Source organism: Taudactylus pleione, unplaced genomic scaffold, assembly GCF_031769625.1.
Source record: "Taudactylus pleione unplaced genomic scaffold, aTauple2 ptg000116l, whole genome shotgun sequence".
Lineage (NCBI taxonomy): Eukaryota > Metazoa > Chordata > Amphibia > Anura > Myobatrachidae > Taudactylus > Taudactylus pleione.
The window spans coordinates 11,767,820-11,782,197 of record NW_028284518.1 but is presented as its reverse complement, the minus strand read 5'-3'; the positions used below and the strand labels follow the sequence as shown (position 1 = coordinate 11,782,197).

The window sequence follows — 14,378 nt, the reverse complement described above, 5'->3', positions numbered from 1 at the left end:
AAGAATCTGTCTAAAGATAAAATAGAGGACACTAATAAATCTTGAAGCTCTGCTGCTGTATGGCTCTGTTTTGTCCTGTGGTTGTATAGGCGGAATTTTGTATTAGAATTAAATTATGCAATTCATTCACGGCTAATACCACATCTATGGCAACTATTTTATGACTATTGTAGCCTGCGTACTCATGGTATATTTGCTTTTTATCTGATGCTATATAAGATAATTACTAGTTGCAGTAACATTAAGGTGGATACACACCTAGCAGATATATCTGCAGATCGAGTGATCTGCAGATATCTGTAGATGATGGTTGTTCATATACACTGAACGACCATCATCTTCCAGGCAGCCGCGAGTCCCAGCTCCGTGCAGCTGCATGTGCACAGCCGACGCGATATGTCTGTGAACGACGTCGTTCAGACATATCGCTGGTACTCACTGGTCGATGGGCACCAGATATATTGGGCGATCAATTGATCGGCCAATATACCTGTCAATGTGTACCCAGCTTTAGAATATTGTCTTTGCTCACTGACTGCTGCTATAATATACTCATTGATCTGTATACAATACAGATGACTCATCCATAGTATTAATAGAAGATAAGGAGGATAATTCACTGGCGTTTTTTTTTTAGTCATACCTCTTCTTCTTTTTTTTTTTTTTTTTTTTTTTTTTATAATCCCCTGTAGGGTTATTTCTTGACACAATTGTAATTTTTGGAAATTTTTTTTTTTTTTAAATGAGATTACACACTGGAGAACTGTAACGCTATCCGTTCCCATAGGTCACGTGGTGGCCTCCTTAACAAGTGCCCTTCTGCGGAACTTGTCCTTAAATCATTTTGGGGGAGATGAAGTAAACTTTGAAGAGAGAAAAAGTACCAACAAATCAGCTCCTAACTGTCATTTTTCAAACACAGCCTGCAATGTGACATAAGCTGATTGATTAGTACTTTATCTCTCCAATCTTTGATAAATTTCCCCCCTTACGGCCTTTCTCAGGTACTTCTCAATAAACATGTTCTTGTATTTGCTCGTAAGTATGTTCTTATTTGTGAAATGTCCCACACCTGGATTGTACATTTACCGTTTTGGGTATTAAACTTTATCGGAATCAGTATGATGTACCGCCGTCCGACAGAGGAGGAAATCCCGATCGTCCTAAGGTGAGTACTAACTAACCTAATTTTACCCCCTAACCCTCCCTTAGGGGTGCCTAACCCTAACCTCCCCCCAAGTGCCTAAACCTAACCCCCCCCTTTCCCGCTGCCTAAACCTAAGTCTCTCGGGGGTGGGGGGGGATGTGCCTAACCCTAACCGCCTCCTTCCTCTAGCCTAAACCTAACCTCCCAGGGGGGTGCCTAACCCTAAGTCCCCCACGGGAACCCTAAACCTAACCCTAGGCCCACCCCCCGCGGGCTGTCCACGCCCGGCTTACCTTCGATCGGTAAGCCGGGTGTCGGGCTCCCGACGTAGGTCTAATGACAGGCGTCGGGATTTCAACGCGTCATTAGTGCCTTGCCGGGATTAGACAGTCGGGAAGCCAGCGGTTGGGATTATGGGCCTGATTCAGAGCCGGACGCTATTTGCGCTCGCTCTTTCAGAAAAAGGGGCTGGCTATTTAAATGAACCGTTCACTCTTTGCGGTCTGTTCACGCCTCTATGTCTGAACGAACGAACAAAACATGCGAACGTAATTTTGAAAAAAACGCCCCCTGGCCGCTCGCATCAGACGTCATGTCCGCTATTTTAGATTAATCGAGTACATCGAAAGGCGTCTGAACTGCTCGCTATTCTTGTGGTTGGTTTTTCCTACCACAATCATGCGAGCAGTTCTGACTATAAAACAACCAAGTGACGTGGTCAATGACGCTGCTTTGTTAATTATGCACACCCTTAAAACGCCCGTTTTGACCTTTAAGCACGCCTGCGTTCGGATCTCCACTCCCCGTTTTCAAGCACCTTCCCCTGTTACCACCCACAAACGCCTCATTCTGTCACTCAAAATAGCAGGCATTCGCTATTTAGTGAGCACACGATTTTCGGCCGCACTGACTGGTTCGTGCATGCGTATTAAAATCCGTACACATGCGCAGTTGTGCGAACATCGGTAGGGGCGAACGAGTGGCCGCTTACGAGCGGCTCTGAATCAGGCCCTATGTCCGTCGACTTCCCAACTGCTTCCCAACATTATCAGCTAACAATATGTGATTGTGCATTTGTGAATTCCAAACAATAATTTGTGACAACTGAAGAGAACTGATTGCTCCAGTGTTTATTAAGGTGCATCTTCGCAAAGGGGCGAATACTTATGGAAAAAAATGTCTAATGGAGCATACACACGGTCAGATTTGTCAGACTTGTCAGATTTGTCAGATGAACGATTGAACGATTTTACCAAAGTTTTGAACGATTTGAACGATTTTTGACTGCATTAAAATGAATGGAATCGTCCAAGTCTGACTGCAAACACAACAGATGTCAGAAATCGTTATCTGACCATCGGGAACGCGCATCGTTGATAGGCCATCGTTCAGGCATGTCAGATATGAACGATTTTCCTTCAGATATGAACGACTGAACGATTTTAAAATCGTTATCGTTCATATCTGAAGGAAAAATCTGACCGTGTGTATGCACCATAATTTGTAACTAAGAAAGCTGAAGTTTGTTTCTATTTATTTCACGAGAGAATATTTTGTATTGGTTATTGACAAGCATTCCTGAATAAATCCATTTCTTTATATAATCTTTTAAAATATAGTGATAATGTTTTAGGCTGCAACAGTTAATGAGTAGTATATGCTCTTTTGATTAATATGTCAAAGACTTTCAGTTTCAACATAATCAAAAAAACTACCAAAATATAATGCCAATATCAACATGCACTTTGTCCCCTATGTAGGAAGGGTTTAATTTCAGTCATTTCCGGTTTAATTTCTATTGTGGTTTATGCTGGCACAGAAAAAAGATTTTTAATCCTGCAAATCTGTGTTTCCTCAGCTCTTTGTATCACCCACTGCATGTAATTGTGTATTACAGTAAATGTATTGGTTTATCACATATATACCCTAAAAGACTGGCACCAGTTGGCCAGAAATAAGACCGTTCCTATCTTTGGCAAAATAAATAATTTAGTGGATATTGCAGGGGCAATATAATTAAATATAAAATTTATTCTTCTTGGTTATCTTTATGTGGTTTTTACAAAGTAAAAATCTAAATGTGACCATTTTGGGAGAGGTGTGGCCCTCATCTAGTCAAACAGGGTCCCTGCCACTGCCCTAAAATAATGTAAGCACGTTCCAAAACCCCCAAATGTGAAAATGTTTACCATTACCCTTTGTATATATAATATATCCTTCTAATTTATTTTGACTTTTTAGTCATTTTGTTGAATTTAATGTGTACTTTTACCAGTTAGCATTTACACCAGAAGGAGACAGTCTCAAGCATGACAGTTAGGAAGCCCTGTTCTAAATTACCGCCTTCTTGGCGAACTGCCTGAATTAATGGAAGTGAGTGACAATGGATGTTGCTCTAACTAAGCAGTGGTTATGAATTAACGGTCTTCTAAGGTCTTGCATTCTATATTGTACTCGTGTGAAGGCTTATAATGTGAAATAAATCACGTACCTACTGTATAAGGTGAACTCCACTTCTCTTGGTTTGTAAACTCTTCAAGGCAAGGCCAAGTTTACCTCCTGTTTCATGCCTTGTTTATCATGATGGCATTAATATAGAGTTCTGCTTTATAAATTAGCCCTATAGTGTCCAATAATGTTTACAGCATTAGACTTCTGGCTGTTAGGTAGCTCCCTTTAGTCTTCTGCTTATGTATCACTTGCTTCTCTATACTGTTTTAAGCAAATTATCTTTCTTAATTTGTGCTGTTCTACTATTTCATACAAAGGGACCAAGATATCCCTGCACTTTACATCTGTGCAGCTTACTGGCCATTTGGTATATGTAGTGATGAGAGGTGTAGGTCGTTTTCTGCAGGAGGGGGGCCTGTTATTAAAATTGTTGAAAGATGGAGACGTGACTAAACCACAGGAACCAATAAGGACTCTTGTTTCAATGTCTATATTGCCCTACACAGACAATTGAGCACATTGCTGATTTGTTTGCCTGTGTAACTGCATATTGTCATATTTGAGTAATGTTAATAAATATGATATTCTAAATATGTGACTGTGAACTGGATCCGGTGGCTAATTACTATAGTATGATGATACGTAAATTTTAAAGCGGTTTTGTGTAAATTGGGGAAGTTTCCCATAGCAACCAGTTTCTAGCTATCCTTTTATAGAATGTACTCGATGAGTGATGGCTAGAAACTGGTTGCTATGGGCAACATCTTTATATATCTTTTTAAGACCATTTGATACATATTCTCTCATCTGTGTTTGTTCATATGTCACATACTCTTGTGGTTGTATTAAAGTTTTAAAAAGGCTGTGCAGCAGATATCGGAGAGATCTGTTGTGTACCTGCTGCACAGCAGTCCCCATAGATTTATCTGGAGCTGCAAAACTTTCTGGAGCTTCTGCACCATAGGCAAAGCCATCGATAGATGGCGTTGCCTATTGAAGCCAAAGTGCTTCTTTCCGTGGAATTCCCTGGAGGTGGATCCGAAGAATCCCTCTCCGTTCCCCTGACAATTGCATATGTGCAGGCTGATGGCCACACAGGCGCATTAGGACCCCCGGGATATAACCCTGGAAGTCTTCTAATAGCGAGACAAGTATTCCATCATACTGGCGTTTACAGATGCTGATATGCAGACAACAAAGGGCGGAATGTATCGCAATTTTCATCCAAAAATTGACCGTATATATCCCATCCCCGATTATGGCTCTGCCACACCCCAGCTACTGATGGAGTGTGGCCACACACCCCCTCCCCCCACCTGGCCGTGCCTCCTTGTTCCGGAGAGTGATCTATTCTAAATTGGCCAAGAACATCTCCTTTGATCTCTCCCTGCATGCAATAAGATTCTCAGACCCTAGTCAAACGCATTTTAATAATAACTAAGGAATCCACGGCAGTAACCACCTTGGTTATGGAAGATATTAGTTACAGAGGATATTATGGCGATATTCCGGAATTTGAGGGTATTTATTTGTTCTGCTAAATATTGTGGAACAACCACATTGGGCAACACAACCTTTCCATTGTGACAGCAGTCTAAAAAATGGCTGTTAATCTCCTCTACCAAGAAGTGTAGGGCACCACAGTTCACACATTGCACATCCATAGGACCCAAAGAGCTGTATTGTGGAAAATGTGTCATGTCCAATGCAAGCGGCGTATCAGTTGATCTTGTTATATGTTGTTTAAGATTGTTGAACTGCGCGGTCTAAGCGACCTGTAAGGATTCTACCACGTCAACACCCTCGAGCCCCTAAAAGATAATAGGTGGGGCATTATCTATGTTTCCCAATTCATACCAGGAAGTGGAATGGAAGCATTTATACAATTTGGATGTTGTGGGGAGTGTGCTTATGACGCTCTCCCACATTACAAATAATTGCTGAGCTCCACCTTGGACACTGCGGCTTCCAGCCAATCAACAATATGATTTTTAAATATCATTAAATTATTGTTTGGTAAATTACCCATTTTGCAGCTCCAGTGGTAAAATGTTTATTTACTGGTTGTTATGACTAATCATTCATGGCTAAATTGCAAGTTGCATAAACCAGATAACAGTCATGTAATAAGCATGGGTCATTGTTTATTCATATGATTTTCTGCTAATACACTAAACTGGTTAATGTGAAACAAGATTTTCTGTTCTAACGTTATTTACTTATAGAACTTTTTGTATTTATACAATTCAAATTCTCTTTTTGTTTCTTACCATTACTGCTGGTGTTATAGTTGTTTGTGGCCAATGCAGATAGGGTTGATTTATGTTTTGTATCTGATATAGGGCAGATATTATATAATAGCAAGATGGCATTCTCCTTATTCCTTGTAGGTTGGTTAGAATATGTATAATCAATAAACAAAACAAATGGTGCAATAATATACACATTTCTTTGTTGAAAACACAAAGTTAAAGTACAAAAAAATGAAGATTTCCAATCAGATAAGAGACTGAAGTGAATTTGTACCTTTTGCTTAGGCTTGGTGGTTGTAGTTGTAAATTCTGTCATTGTTAGACATGCTTCCAACATTTGTTGTTTTGTTATTTGTCATGCATGTCAGTGGTTTACCTATGCCTGGCAGTGGGAGACCCAAGAAGCCGGAGAGGCTGTTCTGACCCTCCAGGTTGAATGCCTACAGTATGTATAATCACAGCAAGCCCTCCCTTTGCTGGCAGCGATTTGCCTAACCTCCCCTGGTGCAAAAGACAATGATTATGACAATAAACAGGTTTCTGACCAGCTGTTGTAATGCATTTGCTTTATTTAGTTGATAATTGTTGATAATTGTATTCGGTCTGCAGTGGGCAAGCAATTGCCATTTGTTTAAAAAAACAAAAACAAAAAATCATAAGTGTTTGTATTTAATCAATCTAATTTAAAACTTTCATGTGTATTACATGATAAATATGACTTGGGGGCATACTTTCCTACTTTATATAATTCCTCTCTCAGAGAAGCCAGGAGAAGAGATGCAGCTGCCTGTTTCGGGGGCCGGGATCCCCATGTCATTAAGCCTAACTCGCGGGTCTGCGAGGAGGATACTAAATCCTTTAGTCGGCCTAATAGTGCGATGACTTGAATACCTCCGGTAACTCCTTCCCGCTGTGATCAACAGCGCGCTTAATTGAATCGCCCCCATTTTGCTTTATTATAACCAATGCAGGGAAATGTCACACACTGATTATACCATTTGAATGGATGTATCTTTGATTTATTTTTTTCAAAGTATATACCAGCTACAATCAGGTGCAATCGGGGAAAATGCTAGCCTCTTCAGGGAGTCACAGGGATTGCTACTATTTCAGGGAGCCTCCCTGATGGTCAGGGGGAGTTGGCAAGTATGCATGAGCTGTAGTGCGGCCGTGTTACTAATATGTTCAGTCAGTCACTGCTGGCCCTGCTTGTTGTGCACTGCATCAGGCTGTCAGCTGTGACTCACTGACCACAGCCGCAGCTGCACCCAAGCCGTCTCCTCTGTGATACTGCCGCCTATGTGCAGCCATATCACTGTTAGTTTGAGCAGGGGCGTATCTTCCTATTGGCCTAGATGGCCCTCGCCAGGGGCGCCAGCTAAGAGAGGGGGCGCTGTTGCCGACAGCTGTCATTAATGATCTCTGGTTCTGGTCTCCTGTCTCCTCTTACCAGTGTCCCGCAGTCAATCACAAGGCACTATTCGCAAGGTAATTTGCATATATGCAAATTATCTTGCCCACAATGCATCTAGTTTGTTAATGATGCCCTCTTTTCCTGTGTTATTGACATATAGAAATTAATAAACAGTGCATTGCATGTAGTAAGTGGTATAACTGAAAAAAATATACATATATACGTGTGTGTGTGTGTGTGTGTGTATATACGTGTGTGTGTGTATATATATATATATATATATATATATATATATATATATATATATATATATATATATATATATGTGTATGTATGTCTCCCTATTTCTGCAGGCGTGTAAATTGAACTACCCCCAGTGTAAGTATAGCAAATTTATGTTTCCTCAGTTTGAGGAACTTGTCATGGTCCTTGTAGGTTGTGGATATTTCCTTGTTGGGGAATAGGATAACATCCTTATGGACCGTTTTTATTCTTAGGTGGGTTTTAGGAAAGGACCATTGCGGGCTGTCATCCTAGTGAGTTATAAGATGGAGTTGTTAAATAGCATAATGCAGTATAGACAGCTGTTTTTGAATATATGTAAGTGGGTTACAATAGAGTAAGTTCTATAAAAGATATATATTCTCCCTATTTCTACCAGTGTGTGAATTAAACTACCCCCACTGTGTCTTAGTTTTTTTTGTACCAGTAGAAACAGTCATTGGAGGGGGGCGCCAGTCCCTTGGTTTGCCAGGGGCGCTCGGACCCCTAGATACACCCCTGAGTTTGAGAACCATTGAAGTAACAAAACAATGTCCTCAGGTCAGGACCCAACACAGGTCACATTTTACAGGTAACCCAGCAGGTGCACAGGTGTATTCATTACTCACTGACACGTTTTAAAAAGATCCACAGGTGGAGCTAATTATTTCACTTGTGATTCTGTGAGGAGACCTGGAAAACGTGCACTGTTTGGGGTCATGAGAACAAAGTTTGAAAACGTGTTGTACTAACTCATACTTGTCTACTCTCCCGGAATGGCCAGTCGGCTCCAAAAAATTGGGGGTGCTCTTGGACACCCGGGAAGAGTGGGCGAGTCACCTCCGCCCCGGCCGCCCATTTACAAAGCACAAGTGGCCGGTCCCAGGACGAAGACGTGATTTGTGTCATCATAGCCCAGCTTCCCTCTATACAATTTCTGTTTTCTATGCACTGTGGGGGCGGGGGCTATGATGATGCAATTATGTTTCCACGCTCCCTGCACAGCCCACCTTTCTGCCCGCCACTCCCCCTCTCTGCTGACCTGCACAGAGCAAAGTCGGCAAGTATTTTCTTACTTTTAGACCTACAGGGCCTCCGTAGTCCTGTAACGCTGGCAGGGCCAGATTAACAATGGGGCTACAGCTCCAGGCCATCACATAAAAATAGGCCCATCAACATGACAGCATGACCACCAGCTGCATTTATTTAAATAGTTTTTGCAGCCCGCCCCCCCCCCCCCCAAAAAAAAAAAAAATATGCAATTTTTTTCTAATTCTTTGTAGATAGTGTTCATAGTGTAGGGAGTGTACACACCAAGGTGACTCTGAACACACTCACACAGCTCTCCCCCTTCTCAGTATAGGCCTTTGAACATTTTCAGCTCCAGGCCCATGTGGGCCTTAATCCGGCCCTGAATGCTGGGTACACACTAGACTCATCGTCTAGTGTGTACCGGCTATGTCGCTGACTGTGCGCTCCCACGCGTGCTTAGCGTCACCCTCCATGCATGGAGGGCCAACGGGGGAAGTCGTTGGTGAGGGCTATACTGCCGATTGCAGCATGGCCCCCGCCGTTGCTGCCGGCATTGGCAAGTGTATGCACTTGCCGACCACCAGGGCTCTTACTGTGGAGGAGGTGGCCTGGGATACTAGGTAAAGGTGCAGCCCGGGGTGGGGGGACGACATGGCACCTTGCCCCTGGCCCAACCATTCCCTGTTCATTACTATTGCATATTGTACCTTTTTAGAATTTACTACTAACACTGTTAAGACTCATATCATGGCATAAACCATATACTACTGTTCTCTTCTGGTGTAAAATTGGCCCACATGCTGCCCTTGCAGAGCTGGACGAATTCCGAGATGCGTCCAACTCTGCATGATATGCCCTACTCGACATGAGCCTCTTCTTGCTGTCCTCACCTAAAATGCATTAATTTTACAATCCAAAACTTACACATTGATTAAATATATTCTAGTCCTCCATAAGGTTTCCACCTGGCTCATAAAAATAAGACTGTGTTAATGTAATAAGTAATAACATGCCAGCTACATAACCAGCATAGTGCTTAGTGACTCTAAAACTACCTGATGGGTAACATATGTTAGTAGATGCCCTTGAAAAAGTGAAATGCTTTCTTCTCAGTGCTTTCCCCATACTTAAAGTGATTTTTAGTCTTGCACATATGGTGGTGGTTGGTATCCCAGGGCCGCAACTAGGGGTTGGCTAGAGGTGCACGTGCACCGGGTGCCAGATTGTAGGGGGTGAAAAAATCTGACTCAAGGTAGCTTGGCGGCTGCAGACTCAGAAAATGGCCATCCAAAAATGGCCGCCGCCAAAGAGGAGACAAATGCTAGAGGGCTTTACTAGCCAGGGGGGGTTTATGCTCATTCCCAGGGGGTTTATGCCAGCCGTCCGCATGGATGAGCAAGGACAAACTTAAGGTACAGGAAGGGAGGGGGCGCAAAATTGGTGCCTTGCACCGGGTGACAGATATCCTACTTTCGGCCCTGGGTTTCCTCCCATCCTGCGCACACAACCCATACTCTTTTGGGTGCAGTTATTAGTCACATGATGAGGGCCCCACTATACCAAAACTTGCCTGCTTCTGATCTGGCATTAACTAGGTGTACTGTCAGACTAAAAAAAAGCATGCCTAACAAGATGACCAGGGACGGTGCTAGGGTGCTCAGTACCGTGCTGCAAACTATTAATTTGCATCCTCCCTCCCATTTTTATAAAGGGACAGTGAGCATTGAAAAAAAGGAGCATGGTCTACACAATAGTACCCTCAATTTAAATTATGCCACACAGTAGCACAATCTTATTCACATTACACCGCACATGGGGCCTCATTCAGACCCACTCGCAAGCGGCTGTCCGCTCGCAAGTGGGTCGATGGTGTGCGCATGCGCCAGACGCGACGAGCGAAGGTCTTTCCTTCGCTCGTTGTGTCTGATCAAAGGGGCGTGCTGTCGATGTTGATTGACAGCACGCCCCCTTTGGTGGGCGTGCCTGCCAGGGAACGCCTACCGTCAGAAGCCGGCCCCTGATGTCAGTGGGAGTGATTTTGGCTCTGATAGAGCCAACATCACTCCAGGGCTTGTGGTCGAAAAACCCGACCACAGGCTTCTGGTCGCACTGGCGATGGTTGTGATGGTCAAGACCATCGCGACCATCATCCTGCACGCTCGTATGTGCTGTGGGTGGTGACCCACAGCTATACGAGCGTCCAGGAGGACGCTCCATTTTTATGGAGGACAGCCCTCATTCAGAGCGAGCGCTCTGCTCAGAGCGTCCGGCTCTGAATGAGGGCCCTATTGCCCCTGATTCACATGACACACAATAGAGCCTCTTATTCACCACATGACACACAATAGTGCCTTCTTATTCACCACATGACACACAATAGTGCCCCTTATTCACCACATGACACACAATAGTGCCTCTTATACAAATGCTTGCCTACTTTCGAAAAAAAAATTCAGGGAGATTGCGAAAGCAACACATATGAGCGCGGCGGTAAAGTGGATCTGTACTGCTACATCTGAGAGGTGTGTCATAAAATTAATTTACATCCAAATGTAAATAAGTCCCAAAGCAGTTAGTAAGATCTACCTGTTAATGAAAACACACTGATACACTGAAAATGCATGTAGCCATAGGGATCATTGTGTCTTATAACCAAGTCAGGGAAATACTAATGATCCCATTTGAATGTGTATATATCTCTTTTTATTTTTAATATAACCGCTTCATAAAAGGGGTAAGGTGCAATCAAGGAGATTGCTAGACTTTTCAGGGAGTCAGGGAGATGCTACTGTTTCAGGGCGTCTCCCTGACAATCAGGGAGATTTGGTAAGTAAGTATGCTTATACACAATGCCCACAGTAGTGCCCCTTATACAATGCCCACAGTAGTAGTGCTCCTTATACACAAAAACACAACACTGTACTTACCAGAAGCCTCGCTCCTGCGCCCACTGCCGTCCAACAGCTCCTCACGCTCCGCACTATTGGAGAGACGTCATGACGTTTCTCCCTACACACTGTGGGAGCCGGAAGGTGGAGCTCAGGAGTGAGCTCCAGCCTCCCGCTGCAGGGAATGAGCCGCAAGGGTGCCTGCTGGTAACAAAATCTCAGTGGGCTTCCAGCAAATGGAGAAGGCGGTGGCGCCTCTCCAGCCTGGTGCCTCCCTGCTGTGCAGGGACAACTTACTGTATCGTGCCGGCCCTGAAGATGACCCATATATTCTGGTTTGTGTACTACCTGGTGATCTGGGTGGTGTTCTAAGGAGAAATTTGTCAGCAAATGTTCCTAATTATTGACAAACTAATACTAATGATGATTCTAGAATACTCTTACCATGCAGGGGACCTTTATTATATTTGCAGGATGAGTAATTATGTAACCTATTAACAGTAAGGTAAAACTTGAAATCATGCCTTTATTATGAAACGCTAATCTCCTATGCAAAGCTTAAGCACATTGGTACCCTAACTAAAGCCACACTCAACTTTGTACCTTTTTATAAAATAAGCAAAGTTTTCCTAGACATCACCTATCATGGCACACTTTCTCAATGGACCCTATGATTGTTACATTAGGTAGAAAATCTAATACTAAAGCTGCATACACACACAACGATTTTTTTAATGATTATCGTTAAACGATATCGTTTAACGATAATTGATGGCAAAAATCGTTCACTTTCTGAGTCAAACGAAGAACGATTATCGTTCATGCGCGTTCACGTTTGTCGTTTGTAGTTTGTCGTTCAGTCAGACTTTCATTAAAGGAATATGCAAAAATCGTTTGTAGTTCATAAAAATCGTTCATGACATTTAGTAAATGAACAACTTTAGTAAACGATTTTAGTAAATTTTTTCAAGGGAAAAATCGTTTACTCAAATCGTTCATTAAAAAAATCGTGTGTGTATGCAGCTATACTCTGGAATTCCATGTACAGCCCTTGGGCTTTCCCTCGCTATAACTATGTGTATAACTACTGTAACCGCACCTTAGTTTTATTACACAACAAACACAGCATTAAGCTCATAAAATGCATATGACTTATGTAAGTTTTTGCTTTTAATTATTTTAAGAAGTAACCCAAGGTGTCTTTATAAATTGATTGTTAGGCAGTTATTAATATAATTATCACTTCAAATATAAAGTTTTTAAAATAAAATCTGGTATTGAACACAACATTAAAATATTTTAAACTTCTGCCAATAATGTGTCTAATCTGTAAATGTAATGTCTGACCCCATTACAAGGGTCACAGGGTTACGATGATATGTAGTTGAAGCAGAGAGAAAAGGTGTCTAGATAGTGTGTGTGTGTGTGTGTGTGTGTGTGTCCCATTGTGGATGAGTCCTGTGTACTGTAAATGACAAACACATGCAATACTGACTGTGCCAGTGAGGAAATAAATATAAATAAAATAATATGTCCACTGGGCAATATCAAAGATGTCTTCTCTTTTAAGAAATATATTTATTGACTAACACATAACATACCAAAACACGTATAATAAATGCATGGATATAGATAGTTAAAATACTTCTGCTGTCGCCAAGGATTTTTTATTTTTTTTAATAGCTAATAGACACAATTCCTTCTCTGATACAGTTATGAACAATGTTGCAAGTAAAGATGGGATTTACCAGGTATTAGAAGTCCAGATCTCAAAGGGAAAACTCCGGTAATTAAGGGGGTATATACCTCCAATGTCCGTGTCCGCATTTATACCTGGATGCAATACTTTGTTGGAGTAGGTAAATGCCGTATGTTTATCACTGTGGAGGACTATTGATGTCATGAGCTGTTGTACACAGCATGCCTCGTTGTAGCTGGGGGAGAGAAGCTCGCATTGGCGGTTATGTGGCAGTGCCCGAGTAACTCACCGCTGTTCAGAGACCGAAGCAGTCAGAGTACTAACAGACGGCCTTCCTCTCCAGCAATGGTTGTATCTGGTTTGGTTATCTCAATAATCCACACCTGGAGCGCCCAGGTAAGATAGCAACAAACCAGCATCGGACACTATACGGAGACCTTGGCAGACAATGGCAGCAGGAAAAAGTACTCCTTTTTCAAAAAGTCAACGTGTTTTGTCCTTATTTAAGAACCTTATGACGACACCTTGATTTATATTATATAAAAAAAAATCCTTGGCTACAGTAGAAGTATTTTAACGATATATATCCAAGTATATGTATTTTAGTATGTTATCTGTTAGTCAATAAATATTTTTATTTTTAAAAGAAAAGCCATCTTTGATTTTGCTCAATTAACAGACCTATTATTTTATCTGTATTTATTTTCCCAGTGGCACAGTCATTATTGCATGTTTTTCTAAATTAGTTTCTGACCAAATCGTAATTTGGTCATATTGACTTGCAGCTTTTTCATCAGCGGTACTCACTCTCAGTATCCCTATTTTCTATTTCTGCGTAAGTGGCAGCCTGAACATAAGCTAGGAATATGACTAGTCTCTCCTCTATATGGCAATCACTTGGATGCTCCCTATATTTCACAGTAGTCACTAGGATTATTTCTGCACTGTATTTAATGCTCTAGAATGTACGGTGGTCACTAGGGTGCTCTCTATACGCTATATCCACCACTAGCCTGCTTTCTATATTGTATATCGGTCACTTAGATGCTGTCTGTATTGTCAATGCGTCAATAGGCTGTTCTTTTCTGACTAACTTTGCACACTGCAACTGCCATTGGTTAACAACATCTTGTTAAGGGACATGGAAAGTATGAATGAATATATATTTGTGAGGCTAGAGAAGTGTTATTTTGCAAATTTTCTGAGTTAAGGGACTTTTTGGATGGGTCTGTAA

The 14,378-nt window shown here is 42.0% G+C and overlaps 1 protein-coding gene across 3 annotated transcripts in view; it reads left to right on the top strand.

Annotated features, from left to right (window-relative positions):
* Nucleotides 1–14,378, top strand: part of DSP (desmoplakin) — a 74,641-nt gene that overhangs the window by 3,627 nt on the left and 56,636 nt on the right. The window lies entirely within an intron of this gene.